Source organism: Vidua chalybeata, chromosome 6 (genome assembly GCF_026979565.1).
Source record: "Vidua chalybeata isolate OUT-0048 chromosome 6, bVidCha1 merged haplotype, whole genome shotgun sequence".
NCBI classification, from domain to species: Eukaryota; Metazoa; Chordata; class Aves; order Passeriformes; family Viduidae; genus Vidua; species Vidua chalybeata.
This window is the reverse complement of record NC_071535.1, coordinates 50,016,262-50,039,419: the sequence shown is the minus strand read 5'-3', so window position 1 is coordinate 50,039,419 and position 23,158 is coordinate 50,016,262. Positions and strand designations below refer to the sequence as shown.

At 40.8% G+C, this 23,158-nt stretch overlaps 1 protein-coding gene across 1 annotated transcript in view; it reads right to left on the bottom strand.

Moving 5' to 3' along the window:
• The window catches only part of SOX6 (SRY-box transcription factor 6), a 369,094-nt gene extending 347,196 nt beyond the window's left edge, over positions 1–21,898 (bottom strand). Inside the window, exon 1 of the mRNA XM_053944612.1 lies at positions 21,578–21,898. The gene's annotated coding sequence lies outside the window, so the exon portion shown is untranslated. The remainder of the gene's footprint in view (positions 1–21,577) is intronic.
• Between the last annotated feature and the right edge of the window lie 1,260 nt (positions 21,899–23,158).

Below are 23,158 nucleotides of genomic sequence, written 5' to 3'. Positions count from 1 at the left end.
CAAGGAAATACAATTAAAATCCATTTCACATATTTGTGCCTTAGCATGTCAGGCAAGAGGACAGAAAGGGGGTCTTATCACATTTATTTCCCACTTGAAAAGCGAAAGTCTTAAGAAGGGTAATAAATATTCAAATGACTTTGCACCACTGAGTTTCCATATCAAGCTAATGATCTGTAGTCTGGAGCTCTATAAAAAGAAAGCTTACTGCCTGCCGTCACCTAGAGGTGTTGCTGTAAACACTGTGGGGGGATATTCTCCTCTCAATGTGTGTGCATGTCACTACACTTAATGCTGTTTTCAAGACAGAATATATTGCTGAGTTGTAAAACAGTGACAGGATGAAACGCGTGCAGGAAAAGAATGCAAGGACAGGATTAATTGGAAGAAAGTTGCTGGAGATTTAACTTAGCTTTGTTCTCCGCCATGCTCTGAAGGAGTGGGTTTGTATTTCAGGCCCTGCTTGCACAGCCACAAACAGGAGAGATACAGATGTTCAGTCATACACAGGGTGGGAACTCGTGGCTACTTAGCTAAGAGCAAGATGAGGGAACTCCACAGCCTGCCAGAGCCTGCTGCAATCTTGAATTCACTGTAATAGAACTACTGAGGCCCTAAAGTTGAATGGTCCACTGCATAAGGGAACAGACTCCTTCAAGCAGGAAGAAAACAGGAATAAATGGCAGATTTGTCATGAACACTGCATCTTCCCTAGAGCATGGATCAAGCAGACTTGTGCTCCATCAAAAGCCATGGAAAAAAGGCAGTTCCAAGTACATTAAAGAACCATTTCTAACCACATATGTAAGGGTACAAAAAGTCTTATCTTTATTAAAAATATTGCATAAGAAGGAGAGATGGTCTGCCATTTAAGCATAGGCCTGGAAATGAGCCATATCTTCCAAGTTCAAATTCTGGCTAAGACCCAAACCATCTTGAAACCTTCCTGCTTCAGCTTCCCAACTGGAAAAGTGAGAATAAACATACTTGCCTACGGTATTTCTCTCTCAAGAGTGGAGGAATAATTAAATACAGTGTACTAGTATCTTGTCAATTTGGAAGCTGCAATGCCCCTTATCACCTCTAAACAAATGTAAAAGACAGATTGCAATTGTTCATCTTCTCTCTGGCATACTTTCTAACATGCAAGAGAGCTTAATCATGGTTACATAAGTTATTTAGGCTGTTCAGAGAAAGAGGCTGAAAGAAAACTGCATGGAAAAGGCATAGAGAATCAAAAGTAAAGCTCCTCCAAGGTCCATAATTACTTTCCTTTGAGTCTTATTCTTATAAAAGCATTAACCGTCTTCTAAACCTGGAGGAAAATGCCTGTCATCAGAAACCCTCAGGTTTCTCTCACCAAAGCCAGTAAATGACAAGTAACCTGGAACTGGATAGCAAGAGAGAGTGAAATATTTTTCTCTCCCAACAGAGTGATATAAGCCAGGTTTTCACTGTCTCTGCATTTTGTTCTTATAGCCATGCTGGCCCAAATGTGATAGTGCTGCCTTCTTGTCTAACACATATTCTAAGCAGTGCTTTCCCAGTTCTTTGGACTTTTAAATCAGCTGGAAGAGGCAAAGTTCTGTTCATTTATAAAAATAATATATTATCAGATAGCAACTTTTGACCTATCATGATTCCACCAGGGCTGAACTCTTCAGGTTTACTCAGCAGGCATTCAAATTGTAGGACCTGAATCACCCACAGTTTCTTCCATACCATGATACAGAGAAAGGTTCTATTCAGCCTCAGTAGTGAAGGATGGTGTACACAGGCTTTCACAGCTTCCTTCCAGGACCTGCCTATAGTATCTCCAGCACTGCTGGCATCTCCAAAAATGGGACATTCTCTATTGACTTTTTAATTCTGGCAAACAGCTCTGAAACAGTACTGTGAGAAGGGAAGTGAATCCTGACTTTGTGAACACAGGAAAGATGCTCAAAAAGAATGAGAAGCTAAGACATCTAAGACTTCTGTTGCATCTAAATGACCATTGTGTAAACAAAAAAAAAAAAAAAAAAAAAAAAGAGGAAAAGGGGGAAAAAGTTCCTTGTTGCCTTTCATTTGAAGGATAAAAATACCTCCCCACTGGTATTTTAACTGTAACTCATGAGGTTTGTTTGTCTTCCAAAAGCCACCTTCTGAATAGTCCAAGCACATGAATCTAGCTCATGCACAACAGACATTCAAACACCTTGCAGCTACAGAATCAGGCTCAAGGAATTTGATTCTGTTTACACTCAAAGCCCGAGAGACCCCTGAAAATATAATACAGGTTTAACATCCTGATTCATGATCTATTTACCAAAGCAAAACTGAATGGCTGAGAGAAGAAACTTTATCACCTTCTACTGATACTCCCCTGATTGTATTTATACATTTTAAACATGCAAGAGACAAAGACAACTCCTCAGAAGTGTTTTAAGTGCTCTGGAGCCTAACAAAAGCCAGGGAAATCTAGAGCTATCAATCTGAAGCTGCCAAGAGATACTGTCTTACTGTCTATGTGTGTAAATCCTATACCTTTAATGACTTGGCAATTCTCTTTCATTCTATAACAAAAAAGCAAAAAAAAAAAAGCTACTGCTAGATTGACCTAGCAGAAGGTCAGATTTCCTAGGGTTTGTTACATGGATTCTGTACAACCACAGATTTTAAAACATCTTTTAGATTTAGACAAGAATTAGCCTTTGTTTCCTCTAGATAATTAAAAAATTGCTTAATGTCCATTCACACACTAGATATTTTTTCAACTTTTCACTTGTAGATAACCAAATATAATTACTGCTGTAATACAATATAATACTACTGTTTGTTTCTTTCCTAGAACTACCTAGAATTACATGACTATTGCCACCAAAATGGAGCAAAACAGACTGTTAAACATTAGCTCTAAGTGGTAACATGATCTATTTAGTGGCACAATTATCAAGTCAGTTCTTCTGCTGTTTATTTAAATAGAAATTGAAATATTAGCTGTTCAACAAACTCCAGGCATTCTGGGCAGGAAATTGAGAGGACTCTAGTCCTTGCTATATGGAGAGAATTTTTGACAAGCCTTCCCTAAACAGTTTCCTATTCTGAAGTACAGTAACATCTCTAATAGTCAAGGTCAAAAAAAAAAATACATAACAAATTGGAAGAAGATAAATGTAGTCAGGGCAGACACAGTGCAGAGACATTCACATAATGATGCTTGCCAGGGTAACAGTCCTTAGGCTCTGCAATAACAGCCAAAGTGAAAGGGTACTCTATCCAAAATCGTAAAAGTCAAATGGATTCCTGATAGCATACACTGTTCATTAAAAATCTGTTTTAAAACACAGCTTTACATCATAGAGAAATCTACCTACAATCTTATCTCTTAAGGGCATTAGAACTACTCAACAAATACTTTAGCCACAGTAGCTAATCAGATTTTGTCATGTACCTTTATAATCAATTAAAAAATTCCCTGAAAGACCCAACTCTCATATCCACATTTTCTTTTAATATAGCTACATATACACTTTACATGTTGTGATTAGAGATTATAGAGCTAAAGGATAATTTTGTATTCCACTGTTGCCACCTGTCAGTGAGTATTTCCTAAGAGTAGTGCCACTATTCCCAGAGCTTCACACATCCATATAATGGGCTGAGCTTTCATTCTAAACTATCTGGTTCTGAATGTTCAGCCATAAAGATTTTGATTTGCTGATAAGAGTGTTGCAATGCAGCAAAACCAAAAGAGAAGTCAAGCAATGTTATCTAAATAAACTAAAATCATTATGCCTGATCAAAGCTACCACACAGCCAGTTTTGGTCAATCAACATAGCACAAATACCATATTCCACTGCAAGATAAACTTCAGAATTCATCCTGCAAGCTTTCAGTGAACAGAACAATCCCAAAATAATCAAATTACCTGAGCAAGGACTTCATAATCATACATCAAGACCTCAGAATAAGACAGAAAGGCAGAAAGACAGAAAGATCCCACTACAAAGAAAGAGATACATTCTTAATGTAATTTTTCTCATGCCCGAAAGTATTACATATATATCAAAAATTACACTGGTATTTTCTGTCTTATGACTAAACAGTATTGTTCTACTTCTTAGTTGTGGTGATTTTGATTTTTTGGTTGTTTGGTTTTTTTTTTTTCCCCACTGGGAAAGTACTACTCTATTTTACACATTTTCATTTTTAATGGATGATTCACTTGCTTGATACTAAATGGAAGAAATGCCTTAGTAACGTAATCAAAAATATGCAGGCATGTGTTTCCAAAATTAATTTTGATATTTCCTGTCACTGAACTTGCCTCATCAGAGCATAATAGTAATTTTATAGTTGTAGCAACGCTGATTTCACCACATAAGAATCTACAGGAACATTTGAAGTTGCGCATGTTCAAGATTTTTTTTTTGTTGTCCTGAACAACTACACAGACAGTAAGTTTTAAATTCCTATAATCTTCCCAATAAGTCACACAGAAACTGGATGCAGAATGTCCAAAGGGCAACAGTTGATATTGCAATCTATGCACAGCTCCTCTTTTATAAAAAGATGGAAGTCTAAGTGATCACTATTAAGCATTTGCTCACCATTTACATTGCTTTTTTACAATTTAAAATGTGTATTTCAATCCTTGAAAGTAATTAGGCAATCAGTAAAAAAAAATAATTTGGTCTATTACAATTATTATTTAAGGGTTAATTTATATAAGCACTGCAGGAGCTATACTGAACACTTATTTTATAAAAGATCTTTTCCTCCTGTTTCATACAACATTTTTCAGAATATAAGCAGTCGCACAAAAATATTAACATATGGCAGTATAATTGAAACTGCTGTAGAAATTAAAGGCAATAAAAATTGCTTTGGACAAGAAAGGACAAATAGGCCAAACCAAATAATTATTCTTGCAGCTTTCTTTAACCACTAACTCCATTTTATATGCAGTTTCCAACCTCTCATATTAAATCTGATCATATATATTTAATTCCATTCTTAAAAATTTCAGTAGACAACTTCAGTGCTAACCTACAACTACCCTCTCAGAAAATCTTTGATGTCACAGCATAATAGCTCCTGAAAGAACAGTGCTAATACTTAATGTAACATGAAACCAAGGCCCTGCAGTGGGGCTGTCTGCTGTCAGGAACAAACAGTTTCACTGCTGTTCCCCAGAAGTGACAAGATTGAGAACTAACAGGACAGCACCTCCTCAGTGCTACAGGAGACCTGTGCACCAGTGTCACTGGCAAATCCACAGAGCAACATTACTAAATAATAAACAAACAAAAATCCACACTAAATTAAAATGTCCAGCACTGCAGCCATAGATGTTCTCTTCATCTCTTGCAAATACCGTTGATGTGAAGATGAATTATTTCCATGCTGCAAATTATAAAACAGGAATCTGGTTTTATATGGAATTTCTTTACATTTCATGCATGTAAATAAAGATCCTTGTGCTGCCCTTCGCATCTTAAATTCTTTTCCAGAATTTATTGTTTTCTCACTATGATCATTAAATCTCTTTAGGTTTTGAATTGAAATTTTAAGACTAAAAGTATTGCTAATTGGCCTTCAGCAGAAAACATAAAATACTTTCCTCTGTTGCTAACATAGGTGCTTACAGGTCCATCTATGAACTTATTATCAGATTTTTGACTAATGACAACCATTGCACTCATTGTCAGAAAGCACTGGAAAGATCAGATTCCAAAATCTTGCGTGTCCCCTGTTCTGAATGGCACCAAAAATCTCTTGCTCAGTGCCCCTTTCCAGGGAGCTAAAAGGTCCCAGAGGAGGGATGAGATACTCATACAATCAAGTCCAATATGTGTCTGCTTTGTGCTCCATATTTTTACCTCTTTCAAAACATTTTTAAGATTCACGTGTAACATTGCTTTAGGTCAAAACATATTACTATATGTGAGAGTACCAGGCTGCCATGGAAATTAGTTCCATTGCTGGATTTATTTTCTCTCTTGGAAAGCTGACTAGTCTATTTTATAAACTAGCAATAGCTGTATTTTAAAGTTTATAAAACCTGGCCTCTGGCTAACTTGTAAACACAGGATATATTATCCTTTTGTTTGCAAGGCTTAATCCTACAACTGTCAAGCTGAATAAACCTTTAGAATAATAGTAAAAATATTTTAAAAAAATAGTCATCACTAACAGAAAATTGAACTCAGATTGAGATAAAAATGTCAGTGGCACAAGTTTTTGGCACATTTGGCACTACTCATAGAACTGGGAACACTTTTACCATTTAAATTTCTTAAAAGCATTCTTGGGCTATCTGATTTTAAAAGTTGTAAGGTGATAAATGTTTTCAAACATATCTATGCTTCACCCTCCACTTTCAATGAATCTCTGGTAGTTGGCAAAAAAAAAGTTATAGTGGTTTAAGCATGTAGGACCTTACTGATACTGAATAGAAAATTACATTATTTTGGTGGATTCAGAGCACATGTCCATGCAGCAGCATTAAATTTATCTGCTCATACATTTGCAAGTCTTAGCGTTTGCTCCCAGAGCACACTTAAACACACTAACCATGGCGCAGACACTGAGCTGGAGACATTCTTTATACCTTGTAGTCGCAGCAGATTGCACAAGAAGAGAGAAGGGTTCTGTGAGTCAAGTAACATGTCAGTAATCATGGTCTGTGGCGGCACCAAAACAATCAATAATGCCAAGTTCTCCTCCCTCACCCGCTGCTCCCCGGGCTGCATCAGAGGTGTGTGCTGTTCCTCCTCCTAGGAGTACAACCAGAACTGCTGTCCCTGTTAGAGCTGGCTGTCCCTCCACTCACACACTGCATGGGCTGAGCTGTGGTTCCAGCAGCTCCCTTCGCCGCACTGTGACATTGCGTTTGAAGAGATCCCACAGACATTTACTGCACCTCAGCTGAGAGGCAGGAGAGAGGAGCCAAACGTATGATTTCTTCTGTCCCGTCAGCTAGACATGCAACAACATGCCTGTCTACACTCTAATCTATCTATATAAATACTTTTCCTCAGCTATTTTAAAGACAGAGCATAAAAAGAAAAACGGTCAAGATTTAAGCTAGCACTTAACTGTACCCCTATTCCATCCTGGTGGGAGCAAGCAAAAACTCTTACAGAGACAATGAAAGTCTTTTCCCTCAGAGATTTGAAAAGATCAAGATTTGTTCCTGCTGAGGAGAAATGGCATCCATTATCTTTGCTGAAGACATCTAGGATTTTCTCCCAGCATGGTTTTTTTTTTTCCCTTTTCTTAAATTCAGTTTGTTCAATGAGCCTTTGTGATGCTTAGTCAGGAATTTGGGGAATAATGGACAAATATTTATTTAAAATTAATATATAATTGACAGCAATAGCAACCATACAATTACAATTGGCTTCTGTAACACTACTGAGGTAGTGCCAAGATTATGCTTCTTAACAGAATAGGTAATTACATTGGAGGAGGAGGAAAACAATTAGAACCATTACCTTACATGGCCAAGACATTTTGAGTCAAGACCAAATATCTGACAGTACTGCCTAGAGATCTCAGCTCAGATAAAGCTCACTGCTAATAATTATCTGAAGAATGCTCATTTGGAACAAGTTAAAAAATGGTAGTAGGAAGCAGAGAGACCTTGGAAAAACAGAAAAGCAAATATAAACAAATGCAATTTATTTTCAGAATTTTATATGCTAACAGTAGACAGGCATTATTAATTTCTACAGATAAACAACATAGTTCAAAAAAAGAAGAAATAAAATCTGGGTCAAATGTTGGTCTCCTGATCAAAAATCTTAGCAATTGCACATTAAACATAAGTTGATTATAAAGAACATATTTATTTAGCGTCAGTAATTATGTAAAATGAGCCATTCCCTCTGGAGATTATCCATAGGCTTCTAGACAAAACAAGCCTCAGAAGTTTTTAATCCTGACCATGTAGTGGACTGACCATTAAACAAAGGAGCAGGTCAGTGAGGAAATTCATAATCCAAAAATATATATAAACCACCACTAGTGAATAAGGATTCAGCCCTCCAAAGTGCTAAGCACATTGGCCCCAATCCAATGAAGTACTTAACTACATGCTGAATTTTAAGCACATACATAGTCTCATTCCCACTGACATTATTCCTGGGCTTTAAAGCTCACCATGTGCTTGTATAGTTTTTTGAACTAGGACCAGAGGATTTGGTATCTTCGAGGACTTGAACCCCTGAGTGTTAGGAGCTGGACCTGGAAGAGCTCAAGCATATGAGTTTTCTACATGTCTTAGTCAATAACTCTGAATTTCACTCTAAAGATGTGAATCACACAGAAATTGCAAGTTCAGATTTTGACACCCCAAAACAAACAAATAAATACATACATACATACTCTCCCCTAGGTCTAGACAAGGAACCAAAAACCATCAACTCCTGTCTGAGAAAACACAGGTTCTGCCCAGTTCAGTTGTAAGAATCAATGCTGGGAATAAATGCCAGCTCTCTAATTCGTCATTGTTATTTATTTTAATACAAAAATAGTGAGAAGAGGCCAACTGCTCTTCACACTTTTGATCATAGTCATTATGTCTCCAACACCAGACAAACGGCAGCCTGTGGTTGTCAATGGCTTCTGGCAAATGAGAATCTCTTTACCCAGCAATTGCCTTCACCACAACTCTGGAATTCACCACGAGGAGAGGGAGGCCCAAGTGTGACACTGAGTATTCTTCTGGACAAGCAAAATACCAGGAGAGCAAAATGCAAATAAATAAATTTTGCACATCAAACAAATCATAGCTAATATTAAACAGCCTTTTATCTGCATACAAAAGGGGTTGTTTGTTTAATGTTCTGCCTTTTTTTTTTTAATTTCAAGGCCCTATTCATTGCAAAACAATTAAAAAAAAAAAGCTCTGAAATAAAAAAAAAATTAAACACAAGTCATTTTATTAGAATCTGAACTTGAAAAAAAGCTTCGTAAGATCCTGACACATTAATAAAGTGAGTACTTGCACGGAGCAACTTAGAGAGAATAGAATGAACCACACGCACCTTTATGTCAGAAACAAAATTTGAAACAAATTGTGGAAGGCTATTTTGTGCAGTGGCTGCTGTGCCTCATTTGGACAACTGTATTACACTGTGGCATGGAAATGAAATAGTGAACATGCATAACCAGTCATAGAGTGATCCTAAAATAATCAGACAGTCGGCTGCCACGATCTAGCAGCTTTAACTAGATGGAACATTGCTGTGGGGATCCATTTGCTGGTCTCCAGCACTCACCAAGAAAAAGCATTAATATGCTCCATAGCATTTTTTTATGTGCTTAAGAATTCCGATGAAGCCACAGTAATGAACAATCCTGCTAACCATTGGCACCCTGAGAATAAACATGGAGGATATATGGATCCTTCTCTGGAAGTTCCAGTGGCTCAGTGTCTTTTGTGATAAAGCATCACATTTCTTGTGTTTTTGAGCTGGCTCCCTGTTTATTACCTCTGCGTCTCCGTTACTGAAACATGGGCCCAGCCCAGCCTACCACACACATCTGGAAGGAGTCAGGCCATGGTCCAGCTCTTCTAAAAGAGCTGTCTGCCACAGGAAGTCCAAAAAAGCTTCTTGCTGAAAGTACAAGACTGCACTATTTTCCAGAAAGCTGGGAATATAGAAAAACTCTTTTCCTTTTACATAACACAATATTCACAGTTCTGGAGGTTGTACATCCCAGTTATCAACAGCTGTTCAATCATTACTCCCCCTCTAACCTCAATTAATATCCCATTTGATTGTGAGTGACAAAAGTGCTGATTTTGATATCTCATCCTCAGTTCTTGGGAAGTTCTTGGAAGAGCCTAAGCAAAGAAGGAGAATAAAGTAATTAGGTATGCCTTGAAAGGCTGCAACCACTAATGCTTATTTGCCCCCACACATCCTAGGGTTTTTTTCCTGTCTGTCTGCTTCTCATCCTGTCCTCTTTCTTCCTTTTGTTTCCTCTCACTCAAGTATTCTTCTTCCCTTTCCATCCCCAGAAACTACTTCAGATTCTAAAGTACCTATTTCATTTCTGCTTTGCTTTTAGCTAGACTCAAAACTTAATCACAAACAAGATCAAAAGGATATAAAATAAAATCTCATTTCACATCCAACACTCAGACCACAAACTGGTGTGCAAGTGTATTGGGATTACTAATTTACACTGATGTTCTAGAATCTATTAATCCTTTCAAAAATATTTGCTATCAACCAGCTGTCAGAATGATCAGTAAAACACAAAAATGTTTATGATTCATGCTAACCATTCACAGACTGATCATATAAATAATATTTATGTACACTTTCAAAAAATACTGATATGACCAAACTGATCCACTCAAACATTTCCCAGAAACCTACATTTTCTCAGACAGCAAGGACAGATAACTTGTGTCCCCAAGAATTGGATGTGAATAACTTGATGAGCAACAGAAAAATCAATACAGAGTTCACTCTTGAATACCATAAGCACTAAAGGGACTTCAACAACTGTATGTTATCTTCTTCAGAAGATAACACCACCTATATAGAGAAGTTTTTTAAATCTACATATATCAAGCTATATCCAAATACTATATGACTACAGAAAATCTCTATTCATGTTCAACAGTAATACAAGCATTACAGTTGCTATTCAGTTCAATTATATATGCATTCACTCACTCTTCCCTCCCATCTTTGTCCTTTCATAGCCCTTCCCCTCCTCTTCCTCTCCCTTTGTTTTTTCATCCCTCCTTTTCTCCCACACACTTTCAAGAAGGCCCAATTCAGCACAGTGTGGCATCAGCAGAGACCAGCGACAGCTGCCATTCCAGCTACAACAGTGAGTGGGTTTAAAAAAAATCAAGGGACCACTTTAAAGTTTGGGAGAACTGTTTAAACTGAATATGTAATAACTCTGCTGAGGATTTGGACTTTAGCTGCACTCAATAGGGGTGCTTCATTACCTACTTGTGGGAATGTCACTTGTCTGTGGTGAGGTCACAGACTTCTGGCGGTAAAGTCCGTATGTGCTGTTTAGCACAGTCAGCTGAAAACAAACTAGCAGCTGCCACCCTGATTTGCATCCAGTTGCTATTGATACTAAAGGGACAATATGTGAAAGACAGGAAGTATCATGTGGGAGCCATGCTTCACCAGTGTGAGGGGAAATAAGCCTTCACCTTCTTTATCTAATCATCCCAAGCAGAATTACTGAAATAGAAAAGTCTTCCACAGCAGGAACACATAATCAAAACCAGTTTGGGGATGGATTTTACTCTTACTGGTTTATTGGTTATCCTAGGCATTTCTGTGCCACTTTGATTGGGGTGGAGGAGGGAATTCATCAGAAGTAAAAACAGCAATAGCTTAAATCTTGATGTTTGCACTTCTAATGGAAATTGCCCATACAAATGATTCAGCAAAAGAGTTTCCTCCTGCTCCTTTTGGGTTTGATTATGTTACACTCATATTGTGAAAAATTGACTCAACCTGTCCAAGGAAAGACTTCACAAATTAAAAAGTCCAGCTAATTCTCAGTAATAACTCCTTAGGTACATTTTATTCTCCCATATACATTTTCTCTTTCCCTGAAAATACTGTACAACATTCACAGCATTTAAAGTCTTTCACTTTTGCACCATTGTGATGAGTTTGTGTTTGTAATTTAATCCCATTCCATCACAGAGTGTTTTGCAATGGTGTTTTCAAATCAACCTTTAGTAAGCACACCCAATGCAGCCCGTACAACACATGGCAGCATGGCTGCAGTAAAATACACACCAGTGTAGCTGCACTGCTGCTACTAATCAGAGCTTTTGTTACATTCTTAAACATCACAGTTTGAACCCTTCTTGTCTAGAGGGGGTAGAGAAGTTAAAAATAATGAGAATTTTCACTGACTGAAGATAAACATGAAGCAAGAGGAAAGACTGTGTAGACCACAAGGAAAAAAAAAGCCTTTTGGCTTTCACCAAAGGTTGAGGGAAGATCTTTGAACCAGGGAACAAGGCCCCACTGAACTGCTTGAATACACAGCAGACTTGGTTCCTTAAAGTCCAGGTTGAGTGTTGAGGGTAAGCACAGAGACACATGAGAATGAGAACATGCTTTGTCTTACTTATTTTTCTAGAGCATTATGTGGCAATACCTTTCTTTCTTAGTCTCTTCTGTTTCACATTTTTCCATCTCACTATTCTCTAAACTGACTCCTCACAGTCTGTGTAGCCATCATCCCATCCCAACACCAATCTACTATCTTCTAGCTCATGAAATCAAGGTGAAAAGCCAATTCTAACTTGCTTTGAAATAAATGAAGATTCCATTGTTACTTCCAAAGAGAAACTCCATGGGCACCATAATTTTCATGTGCAAAGAACAGGTAGCATAAAGAGAACTAGGGCCTATAGAAGGCAACCAGAAAGCATGAAAGGATTTTCCTGGAATTCATCTTAGATCTTTTGGTTAAGCAATGAGAATAGATACAGACAGCAGAATGTAAGAATGTATGCGTGTAAGCCAGAGGTGAATACTCAATTTCACTCATAGGGACTACCATAACAAAATCACTACTAAATATATGTTGAAACACAATCACTTAGGGACATAAAAAAAAATGCCATGTGCATATCTACATATATTTGCACTAAAGGTTGAATAAAGTATATTCCCACTGTGGTGGCCTACATGATCCCTTAGCAGAAGAAAAATACAAAAGGACCTGCAAGAAGATAATCTGCCCTCAGCAGATCAGGTATGAATGAAACAAAAACAAGAACAAAAAAAAAAAAAAAAAACACAAAAAAAAAAAAAAAAACACAGCCACAGTCCCCACAATTACAGGAAGCCAACAAGCCAGAAGTCAGAATCCCCACATGCTGCATAATAAACTGCACCAGAAGACCTGCTGGAAAATAGATGTGAAGGGACAGTTGGTCTAACATGTAGTTTATATGAGGTGAAATCCTGTTAATATCACCCTAAAACCATAAAAAACACCATGTAAGCAACCTGATTCCACCCTGATTGACATAAAATTATCCTCTACAGTTAATCCAACGCAAATAGGGCCTTGACACATGAGCCCCATCCCCACACAGTCACAAAAAGTTCTTTCCATTGAACTCAGAAGGAACTGCATCCTGGCCTAAGGAATGTGATTGTGGCTAGAGTAAAAAGGCACCCTCCTGCTTAAGTAAACAGTTACACTGGCTTATACCAGCTGAGAATCTCTCAAATACCAAATTAGATCAAAAATATTCCTCTGAAATAGGTCAACATTCAAATTCCATATATATCAAATCCTTCAAAATGCTCATTCTAATAAAAATGAGCCAGTCAGACTGGCTTATATGACACTGCTCTTCTCCCAAAATCGGAGTCCTCATCTAGCTCCACCTATTACTTCAACAGGTGGATTTGGTCCTTCTGAGGTAAAATGCTGTGAGTGCCCTTAGCACAACTACTACACTGAGGAAAGGAAGTGAGGATTCACTGAGCCAGTTAAAACTGTAAGAATGTAGATGGGCAACTCCATCCTATCTTAGCTGGAATTAGGCCATGACACTGAGGTTAACCCCCCACTACTGCAAAAATACCATGGGTTTTCACTAACCACAAATGGTCAGGAGCTTGGTGGAAGGAGCCCATCCACAGCAATCTCCCAGATGTAAGAAGCAGCAGAACAGCATCAGAAAGAGTAGGATTCCAGCTCATGGACACATCCATCAATCATCACCTAAAACTGGACAAAGCTAAGCAAGACTGCAAGATTGCTGCAACACAATCACAGTGCAAACATCTGTTTAAAGCCCAAAGACTTCCTAAAAGCTTCACCTCAGTAGTTCTGGAGCATTTAATGGACAGGGCCTCTGTGGAACGAGCATCTCTGAGTAATGAGGAAACTCACAGAACTCCCTGCCTCCTCCGCACTGGGACACTGACCAACACGGTTTATGAAGTAAACAATTCAACAGCAGCCCTTCCTGAACAGCTCAGGGTGATGCCCTCAGGAATTAAAGTCACATTTATTCTAGAAAAGAGTTTCCAGATAGGGAGCACCCTGCAGTATTTTATGTCAATTTTCCCACAATGGCAGGTCCTTGGAGTAATATATAAATTCTCTTTATGCTGTGTAACAGTTAGTTGGAATTAGTAAACACATATTGTTTCATTAAATATATTATGTTCCAGCACATGCATTTAATTTGCCATAAAGTATGGTTTGTAAGAAATCACACCATTTGCAATAAATCTGAAAAGATATTAGCATTTTTGTTTCTAATACAAGATATTTTATGCAAGTTGTAAAATTTCAGTGGTATATGGAAGGGGTCTTAGTGAAATACACAAAAAAATATGACTATAAACAAGCCATCATTCTGGTAAGAGGAAATACAAACAACCAGAATAAAAATAGTTGATGCACAAAAGCCATAATGAGGGGGTTGCTCAAAAAATAACTTCTACTTTGAATGGTTTGGATGAAATACAAATTATCCACAGAAAAGTGTGGACTGGCATAAATGTTTGTACAAAATTATAAGTATATTTCTAGAAGTATGCAAGAGGCAACCGCCTGCCTGCTGCACAAGGTCCCAACAACGCTCTGCGTAAGTGCTAGTGCACAGAGTCCAAACCACTGCATTTTAATTACTATGCAGCCTCAGATATATTGCCTTTGATATGGAAATGTTCTTGTTCTATCATCTTCACATACGGTCTCATGCACAGAAATCTTTATCTGATTCATAAAAAATAAACTAGAATCCAATCTCAACACCTGACCTCAGTGCTTAGAAGTTTTTTACTAAGCATGGTGTCACTATAAAAAGAATGAGTAATATTGGTGTAAAGTTAGATATTTGGAGCAATGATATGAAGGATTTGCAGTTAGGAATCAAATCAATACTGCACCTCTGAGGTTTTAGAGCTTCCTATTGCCTTATGTCAGTCTACCAGTGACTGGAGACACAACTGACTATACCTTTCTGTATAGCTCAAGAAGAAAGAAAAAATATTTAAATGACATCCTGTCTTGCCACCGATGGAAGAGATGCAACTCAGCCACTTGCCGTATGGAATAGGTTCTGAAATCTAATAAATCACTAACATCAAACTTTTCACCTTTTTTTTTTCTAAAATCAGATGCTACAATCTTGAACATATTTTAAAGGTATGCACTACAAATTTTGCACAATAAGAAAAATATTTTCCAAGCTTTACTTCAACAAACAGGTAAAATAAACACAAAAATACTTGAAATACAAACCCAGTACTTTCCTGTATCTTATATTAATATGCTGCCCATAAAAAGGCTAAAAAACTTTGCTTTGACAAATTCTACTAGTCACTCAGAAAAAAACATTAAATATTCAGACCTATTTAGGTAATTCTCCTAGCTCTGTAGAATTACATTCCCTTTTTCTAAAGAATATGATCTGTGTAAGCTCTCTATAGATGATAATGGCCCATCTGTAAATCATTTTGTTGCAGGTTATCTGTTTTTTATCACTGCTAGTACCTGTCTGTCCCTGATATGATACCCTTAAACACATTAACTTGATGGAATGTTTTGCCTGACTTCAAAAAAACATCCATTGATCCATTCTGCACTACGAATGAATTACTCTGATTAACCTAGTTTAACAATATACCTAATTTTATCGTACTCTTTCCAATTCACAAGATTCAAGAAATATTTGATTGAAGTAATTTCCAAGCAATGATTTTCAAACGTGGAATGCTGGGTTTTTTTTCTTCTTAATTTAAGAAGACAAAACAGTAAACATAAAACTGATATGAGTATTTTAAAATATACAAGAGGAGGAGAGCAATGTCTGTGTACTGATTCTTGTTTCTTTAAGAGAAAATCCATTTTTCAGACTCCTGTTGTACTAATTGAAAGAGAATTATTTAAAACTTCACTGAATACTTGAATATACGATGGGTATCTGTAGCAGTTTCACGAGTTCCGAAGAACTCTAGACTTTCTGAAAGACAGTAAACTAAAAATTGGCAGGAAATCTCTTACAATGATGTCACAAATATTTGTTGTTGCCACAGAATACTGTTTTAAAAGAACACCTACTTCTGTGCTGGAAAGGCTTTGGGAATATGTAATTATCTGGTTTTATCACTGTAGAAATCAGCTGCTTTCCAGCAAATATGTCTATCAGATCTCTCTCTTCTGTGCAGAACTACATCTAAATAAATAGGCACATATTTCAGACAGACATGACACCAGTCCAGTACACAACCTTATCAGTGATAGGGTTTTATGATGTTTTGTTCTTTTCATAATATGATGTAAAGGTCTGCAATGGCACATGTACAGATACATACCGTGGGAGAATCGTGTGTCTAAAAAAACTCCAAATGGCTCATACAAAAGAGAAGAAAATTCAGTTTCTGTGGTTTGGTAATAAGTCCCCTAAAACTTCCCATTCTTGCTGGGAATAGAAAAAAAATAGAAAGTTGTGTAAATAAAAATTACACAAAAAGCCACCAGAAAAGATGAACAAAAACCAGCTTGCTAGAGTACAAACCTGAAACATGCACCTCTGTGTGTTTTGCTGCTACTGAGTAAGCTCTGTGTGTGCTACCGAGCGCTTCACACAGCAGCACTTCTCTCCCGGGTTCTGACACCATGCAGAAGGCTCTGCCTCTGTGATTTACTGTACCAACTGAAATGTTTTAAAAATATGTTGCTGTATCACTGCAATTGACATAGTTCACGTATACACAAACACACCTATTTACACAACTTTGGAAAACTTTAGCCATTATACACGAGGTCTGCCAAACGAGCCCACTGATCTCTAAAGCGACACTGTGGAAAAAAGGAAATATACAACATCCCATTGTATGGGGTGGAAAGCCAAGTGCATCCTGGCTTCTCTTTCCGAAGTAATTTTTGTTCTGGGAAGTAAATAAATAAATTAATTAATTGACTGAAGACTTTGGAGTGTGATCGATACATTTCCAAGGGAGAAATCTACCCAAGTGTAAAAGATTGATAGATATGCTTCCTGAAGTGTTATCTCCCAAGGTGATCACAGTGTTTAGCAGATAAAAGAGGACTAAAGAAACTTTCTAATGCCAACTGAGGAAAAAAAAAAAAAAGTATTTGTTATTGCTATCATCATGCAAAGCTCTGGCCTTTATTGCCACAAGATATTTTAAGGCCTCCAAGAACGGCAGGGTATGTGGATACTTTGGACTAAAAATATGATCAAAGATGCAAAAAATATGTCCAAAGAGATTTTTTTTTTCCTGTTGAGCAGAAGAAGTTCAGCGGGAAATGACCACAAACAGTTGTTGGCCACATATTAAAAACCACTGGCGAGGGAACAAGCACTGGCAGTTCCCACTTGTCAACAAAACCAAGCTGACAAGTGAAGGCAACTAACTTTGGACATCAGCTATTATTTTCTACAAGTATTTTCTACTGCTAAGGCACTTGTGGCCTTACCAGTGAAACTGATGGGCTCCACTTTGTTTCTCTTGTCGCTTTCTCCGGTGTGTAAACACAAAAAGAGGAAGAAAAGCAGCAGTTACATAAGTTGAGCGGAGAGTCGGGAACGTGCAGGGAGAGACAGCCATCTGTCTCGCTCCCTTTATGCTGTGTTATACACATGGCACTGGCTTGCACCCTGCCATCTAGCAGAGAAGGAAGCCGAGGGAGCGCTGCGGCAGCCCAGTTCAGGCTCCCAGCAGAACCGAGACGGAGCACTCAGCTGCAGGGAGGAGGGAGGAAGTAATGCGTTTAGCAGAGGATGCGAGACTGCCGACCAAAGGGCCTCTTACGCGCTCATCGCTGAATGAATTAAAAGTTCCCGGCGAGAAGGCCGGGGGAAACGGGGCGAACGACACGACAAGTGTGACAGGAGGGAAGGGGCCGGGAGCCGTCAGCCTCCCGGGGACACGGCGAGCACACGCCGGCGGCCGGAGGGGGCGCGTGGTCCCCGGCGCGGCCGCTCCCTTCCAAGCGGAGGCCGGCCCGCCCCGGGGGTCGCTGCGGGGCCGGGCCGGGCCGGGCTGGCCCGGGCTGGCCCGCCGGGCCCGGCCCCGCGCCCCCTCCCCCGCCTGCGGGCGGCCGGCGCGGCCCGGGAAGCGGCCTGGAGAGCGGCACTGGGAGCGATGCCCAGGGCTCACCTTCCCCTCCCCCCGGAGAAGCGCGCTTCAAAATGGTTTTGCAGGCGATGCTGGCCAGGCTGCGCTCGGTGCAGGGCTTCCAAGAGCAGTGCCTGGGTTGGTTTCCGTATATTCTTTGGCTTTTAATAGCTAGCTAAGGGAAAAAAAGAAAGCATTATTGTCTTCTTTCTTTCCTTCTCTCATTGCCTATTCTAAATTTGACTCCAAAGTTTAAGCAGTTGAATTGGCTAATTCTGAATACAGTCTATTGAGAGACCAGACACAGCAGTATATCCCTGTATAGCAATAGATACAATGTGCTGAATTGGCAGTCTAATTATAAATGTGGCATTTGGACCTCCTTTCAGCCCCAGTGCCACCTTACCTTATGAGGGAACTTCAACTACAGCAACTGTTCAAAACAAAATGCCATTACAGGATCAGCTTCACCCAACACTGGAACCAGCCAGGGGATTGTTTTACAAACAGCTTTTCTCACTTAACACAAGAATGTATTATAAGGAAAAGTTATGGATAGTGCAGAGTCTGAAGAAAACACGTATGTAGTTTCTGCCAGGTGTCGAGCTACTTCAAACTGCAGCATACTCCAAATGACCTCATTATTTTCTTTTAAATGTACTCACTATAAATAATTATTCCTTAGTTTTACTAGAATGAGCTGCTAGGTACACTTGCTGTTTATATTCCAAGTGTAGTGTGCATGTAACGTCATGAGGACAAAAAGCCACGAAATATCCTGGCTCAAAACAAAAACCTGCAATAAGATCTTGCCAAAGAATCATGGGGTGCTGAGAAAAAGTTTTTTAAAGGGTCCTTTCCACGGAAATGTGCGTACTTAATGGCAGGCTACATGCACATATCTCACATTCATTCTTATTATTTACTTTATGGTATTATAATGGCTTAATTAAATGAGTGGGCACAAGCACGTCAATAAAACAAGTCAAGTCAAGTCGAAGTCTCAAAACAGGTTTCAAAATTGCTCCATTACACGAATACAGAAAGAAAAAATCGTTAATTTTTGGACTTCAAACTCTGTTTGAGGACTGGGTAGAACTGTTCTCCTGTCCTCACGATCAGCACTGAAGATGGAAATGGCAAAAAATGTTAAAGTGAAGGTAAAAGAAAGCAGTAGGAACAAAGTGCCACTCGCGTGCCGAAGGCTATTTAAATTTGCTTAATAAACATATACCTTATCTACGAACAGCAGGCGAAGATATATTACTTTATCACAGAAAATTCACCTCTCTGTTTTTGGGAAACACCCCTAGGACAGCACTAATCTGCCGTCCCCAGGCTCCCACCGGGCTGGCTTTCCTTGCGGCCCCCTTTCCCCCCACCCCGGCCATTCAGATGCAACACTAATTGTCCTTTCACGGTGCCACTTTCACTCCTTCCCGTCCTTTCACAAATAACAAAACCGCAGCAAACCCCACGGTGAGCCGGCCCGCAGGAAGCGGAGACAGCGCTCGGCCGGACTGAAGGGAGCCTGCCAGTGACCTCCGGGCCCCGGCCGCACGGCTCGGGCCGCGGCCAGGGCTGCCGGCCCGGGGACACGCTCTGGTGGCTCTGCTGGAGCTGCACGCGTGGAAGTACTTGCTCGCATCACGCCTGTCTGCTCTCCCTGTCCCCTGCCTACACCCAGCCGCGACCCCGCCGCCGCTACACGCGTGCATGCATTACACGAGCGGGCAGCGCCGGTGCCCGCTCCTCCCCGGAGCAGGGCAAGCCGCAGAGGCGCACTCATTAGCTCCCACTGATGATTCCTTTCAGGATCATGAATGGAACAATTGTCAAAAACTGCGGGAAAAAAAAACAAGCCTCGAGACTATTATATACAGACACAGCTTGTGTGCGCGCGTGTGACAGTGGCAGGCAACCTAGATTTGGCCATAAACTCTTCAGCGTTATCCGAGATAAAACATCAAATTGCGTGTACGGTAAAAGAAACTTCTTATCCCCAATCCAAAAAAAAAAAAAAAAAATAAACAGCTTCCAAGATAGTGAAACCCAGGAAAAGAACAAGCTCTCCACAAGACACACCTTGCCTCACTCGTATCCTGCAGCACCGCCTGCAAACAGCTGCGCTAGCTTGTTGCAACTGCCACTTTTTTATTTTAAAAGAATAACAGTAATAATAGCAAGTGAAATACTTCCTGAAAACTTACTTTGCATTTAGTTTAGGCACTATTCTTTTTTTCAGCTCGCAAAGGAAGCCGTTTTGTCCAGGTTAGGTATTGTCTACTTATGGATCAGCCTCTGGCTAAGGGTTTATTTTAATTTATGGCTTATGCATTCTTTTAAGGTCGATTTGCATGACCTCCGGCAAAGAGCTAAGGCAACAAGAAATCCCAAGTCGACTGTTGCCGCAAAGCGGCACGCATCTCGATCCCTTCCCCGGGTGTAAACAGAGCTCTCTGATGATGGACTGCCTTCTTCCCCCTCCTTGTGTATCACGAATTAGGGCGCGATATCGATTTTAAAGTTTTCGGTATAACTTTATCCCAGGTTCTGCCTGGGGAGATAAGGCGGCGGCGGCAGCTCCTCGGGACAGCGCCGCGCCGTGGCCGAGCGCGGCACGGCCGCCGCCGCTCCCGCAGCTTTGTGTGCTCCCCGCAGCCGTCCCCGGCCAACTCCAAAGACACTCACCCACCTCAAACTTTGCGCAGAACCCATAAGCACCACTAAACTCCCCTCGCCTTTCTCCATCCCGCGTCTCTCGGGGTTATCCGCCAGGAGAAACCCATGCGAGCACTTCGGAGCAATGACAGCAGCGCTCCGCTCTCAAAGATTTATTTCGGATTTTATTTTTCCTCTCTTTCTCCCTCTCGTGTTAGTTCCTTACGTACAATATCTTCCCGCACCATGTGTTCGCCTGCCGTGGGTGATCTTAAAATACAACGCTGATCTGTCACTACATTTTAAAATAAACTCTACTCGGGAAGGATGAGAAAGTGTTGTGATTTCAAGGTACTGGGGTCCCTTAACGTCTCGGAAACCTCGGGATTCAAACTGCCCCGGAAACTCGCACGGGGACGAGACTATAACTACTTTTCCCTAAAGAGAAGGGAGAAAGAAAAAAAAAAAAAAAAAAAGAAAGAAAAAAAAGAAGAAGAAAAAAGAAACACAACACCCTCGTGATATCAAAGTAAATAATCGTGCAGGGGGAGGCGGGGGAAGGGGTGAATTCAGCAATGTTTAAAGCTAAACAACAGATCTATCTCCGGACGCTGCTGCTTCACCCATTTGCAACTAATAACCCATTAAAGACAGCGCAGGGGGAAGTGAATTCTCTCCTGCAAAGCGACATAAATCCAGAGAAAACCCATTAAACCGCCGCCACCGACACCAAGCCACGCAGCACTACACACCACAGCAAACAACAGGTATACAACACAATAGGGCTGGTTTTCCTGGTTACCTCCTCGGGATCCAGTGTGGCACAAAGCACTGGGAGAGCCTCCTTTTTTTTTTTTTTTGCAACGCGCTTCGGTAATTTTCATTAAAAAAAAAAAAAATTTAAAAAAGAGGGAACGAGGTGAAGGGGAGGAGGGAGGGGAGAGGAATAAATGGGTAGTAATTCGGTAAAATAAAATAAAATAAATGAACTAGAGTCTGCTGGTGTTTCTCCGGGCCATGGATGTGCAGGATCCCGATCGTTAGAAGTTTGCGGATGGGTTGCCTGGAGATTTGGTTACAATCAGGTTCATTTTTTTTTTTCCTCCTGAAACAAGTGAAGGCGATGGTTACTGCTGTCAATCTTGGCAATCAATGTGAGCGGCCATGTCGTAAGTATTCAAAGCATTTCCCGTCGTGCAACATCAGAAAGTGAGTGGCCAGGGCATTGATCTGAGGAAGGCAAAAGGAGGCAGGGCTCCCCCGCCCAGACAGCACAGGCAAGATGAGACAACACAGGGGGAGAGAGAGGAGGGAGAGGGGAAGGGAGGGAGAGACACAGAGAGGGAGAGACACAGAGAGAGAGAGAGAGAGAGAGAGAGAGACAGAGAGAGACACAGAGAGAGAGACTGGGAGCGAGCGGGGAGAGCAACAACTGCGGAGAAAGTGAGCACAAAACAGAAAGTGAAATCGGCGAGGGCTGCCAGCCGCATCCCCGCGCAGCTATCACCACTCACAGGGCCATTAGACACATGAAACCCTACACCGCTCTGCTCCCGCTAATGACCACTGATTGCCCGGAGTGGTGAGGAAAGGTACTAGAAAGTTACCGAGGAGGGGATGCGAGAGCGGAGCGGAGCGGAGCGGGGGGGGGGGGGGGGCCGGAAAAGGAGGAGGGGGAGAGGGGGGGTCCCGGGGGAGCCGGTTCGCGGGGCCGGGGCGGCGCGCGGGGGGAGCCGTGTCACACGGGGCCGGCCCGCCCTCCGCCCGCTGCGCGGGGACACACACACCGGGAGAGTCCCGCCGGCTCACGGGATACACCAGGAAAATAAAATTACAAGGGGAAAAAAAAAAAAAAAGCAAGCTGTAGAAAGACGATATGCGGGAGGAGGGAAGGGCTGGCGGCGTGGGGAGGGAACGGGGACGATGAGAGGGAAGCACTCAGCAAGCGCTTAGTGACAGCTGATAAATGGGTCTCTGAAGAGCCCGATCCCGCAACACGGCCGGGAGGGGAAAAAAAAATTTAAAAATTAAATAAAAAATTTAAACAGGCGGGTGGGCGGGGCGCGGGGGGACAGATGAAATGGAAAGTATAAATTACATCAGAGATGGGAGTCCAGCTACAGGGACCCGGGGGAGAGGAAGGGGAGAGAAGGAACTCAGAGTCCACAAACTATTTAGTGATGGATTCGGCAGAAAAGTGAAAAGTGAGTGCAGTGAAAAGGGAAAGACAGGTATGGCCGGAGAGGAAAAACTGATTTAGGACGGACTTGAGCTGAAGTTGGGATTCTCGTGGCGACGATGAGAAATTTTAGCAGCGGCAATATATAAATATCCCTCTCTCTGCCTACCAAAAGGCAACAGATAAGGACTGGAATATCAGCTT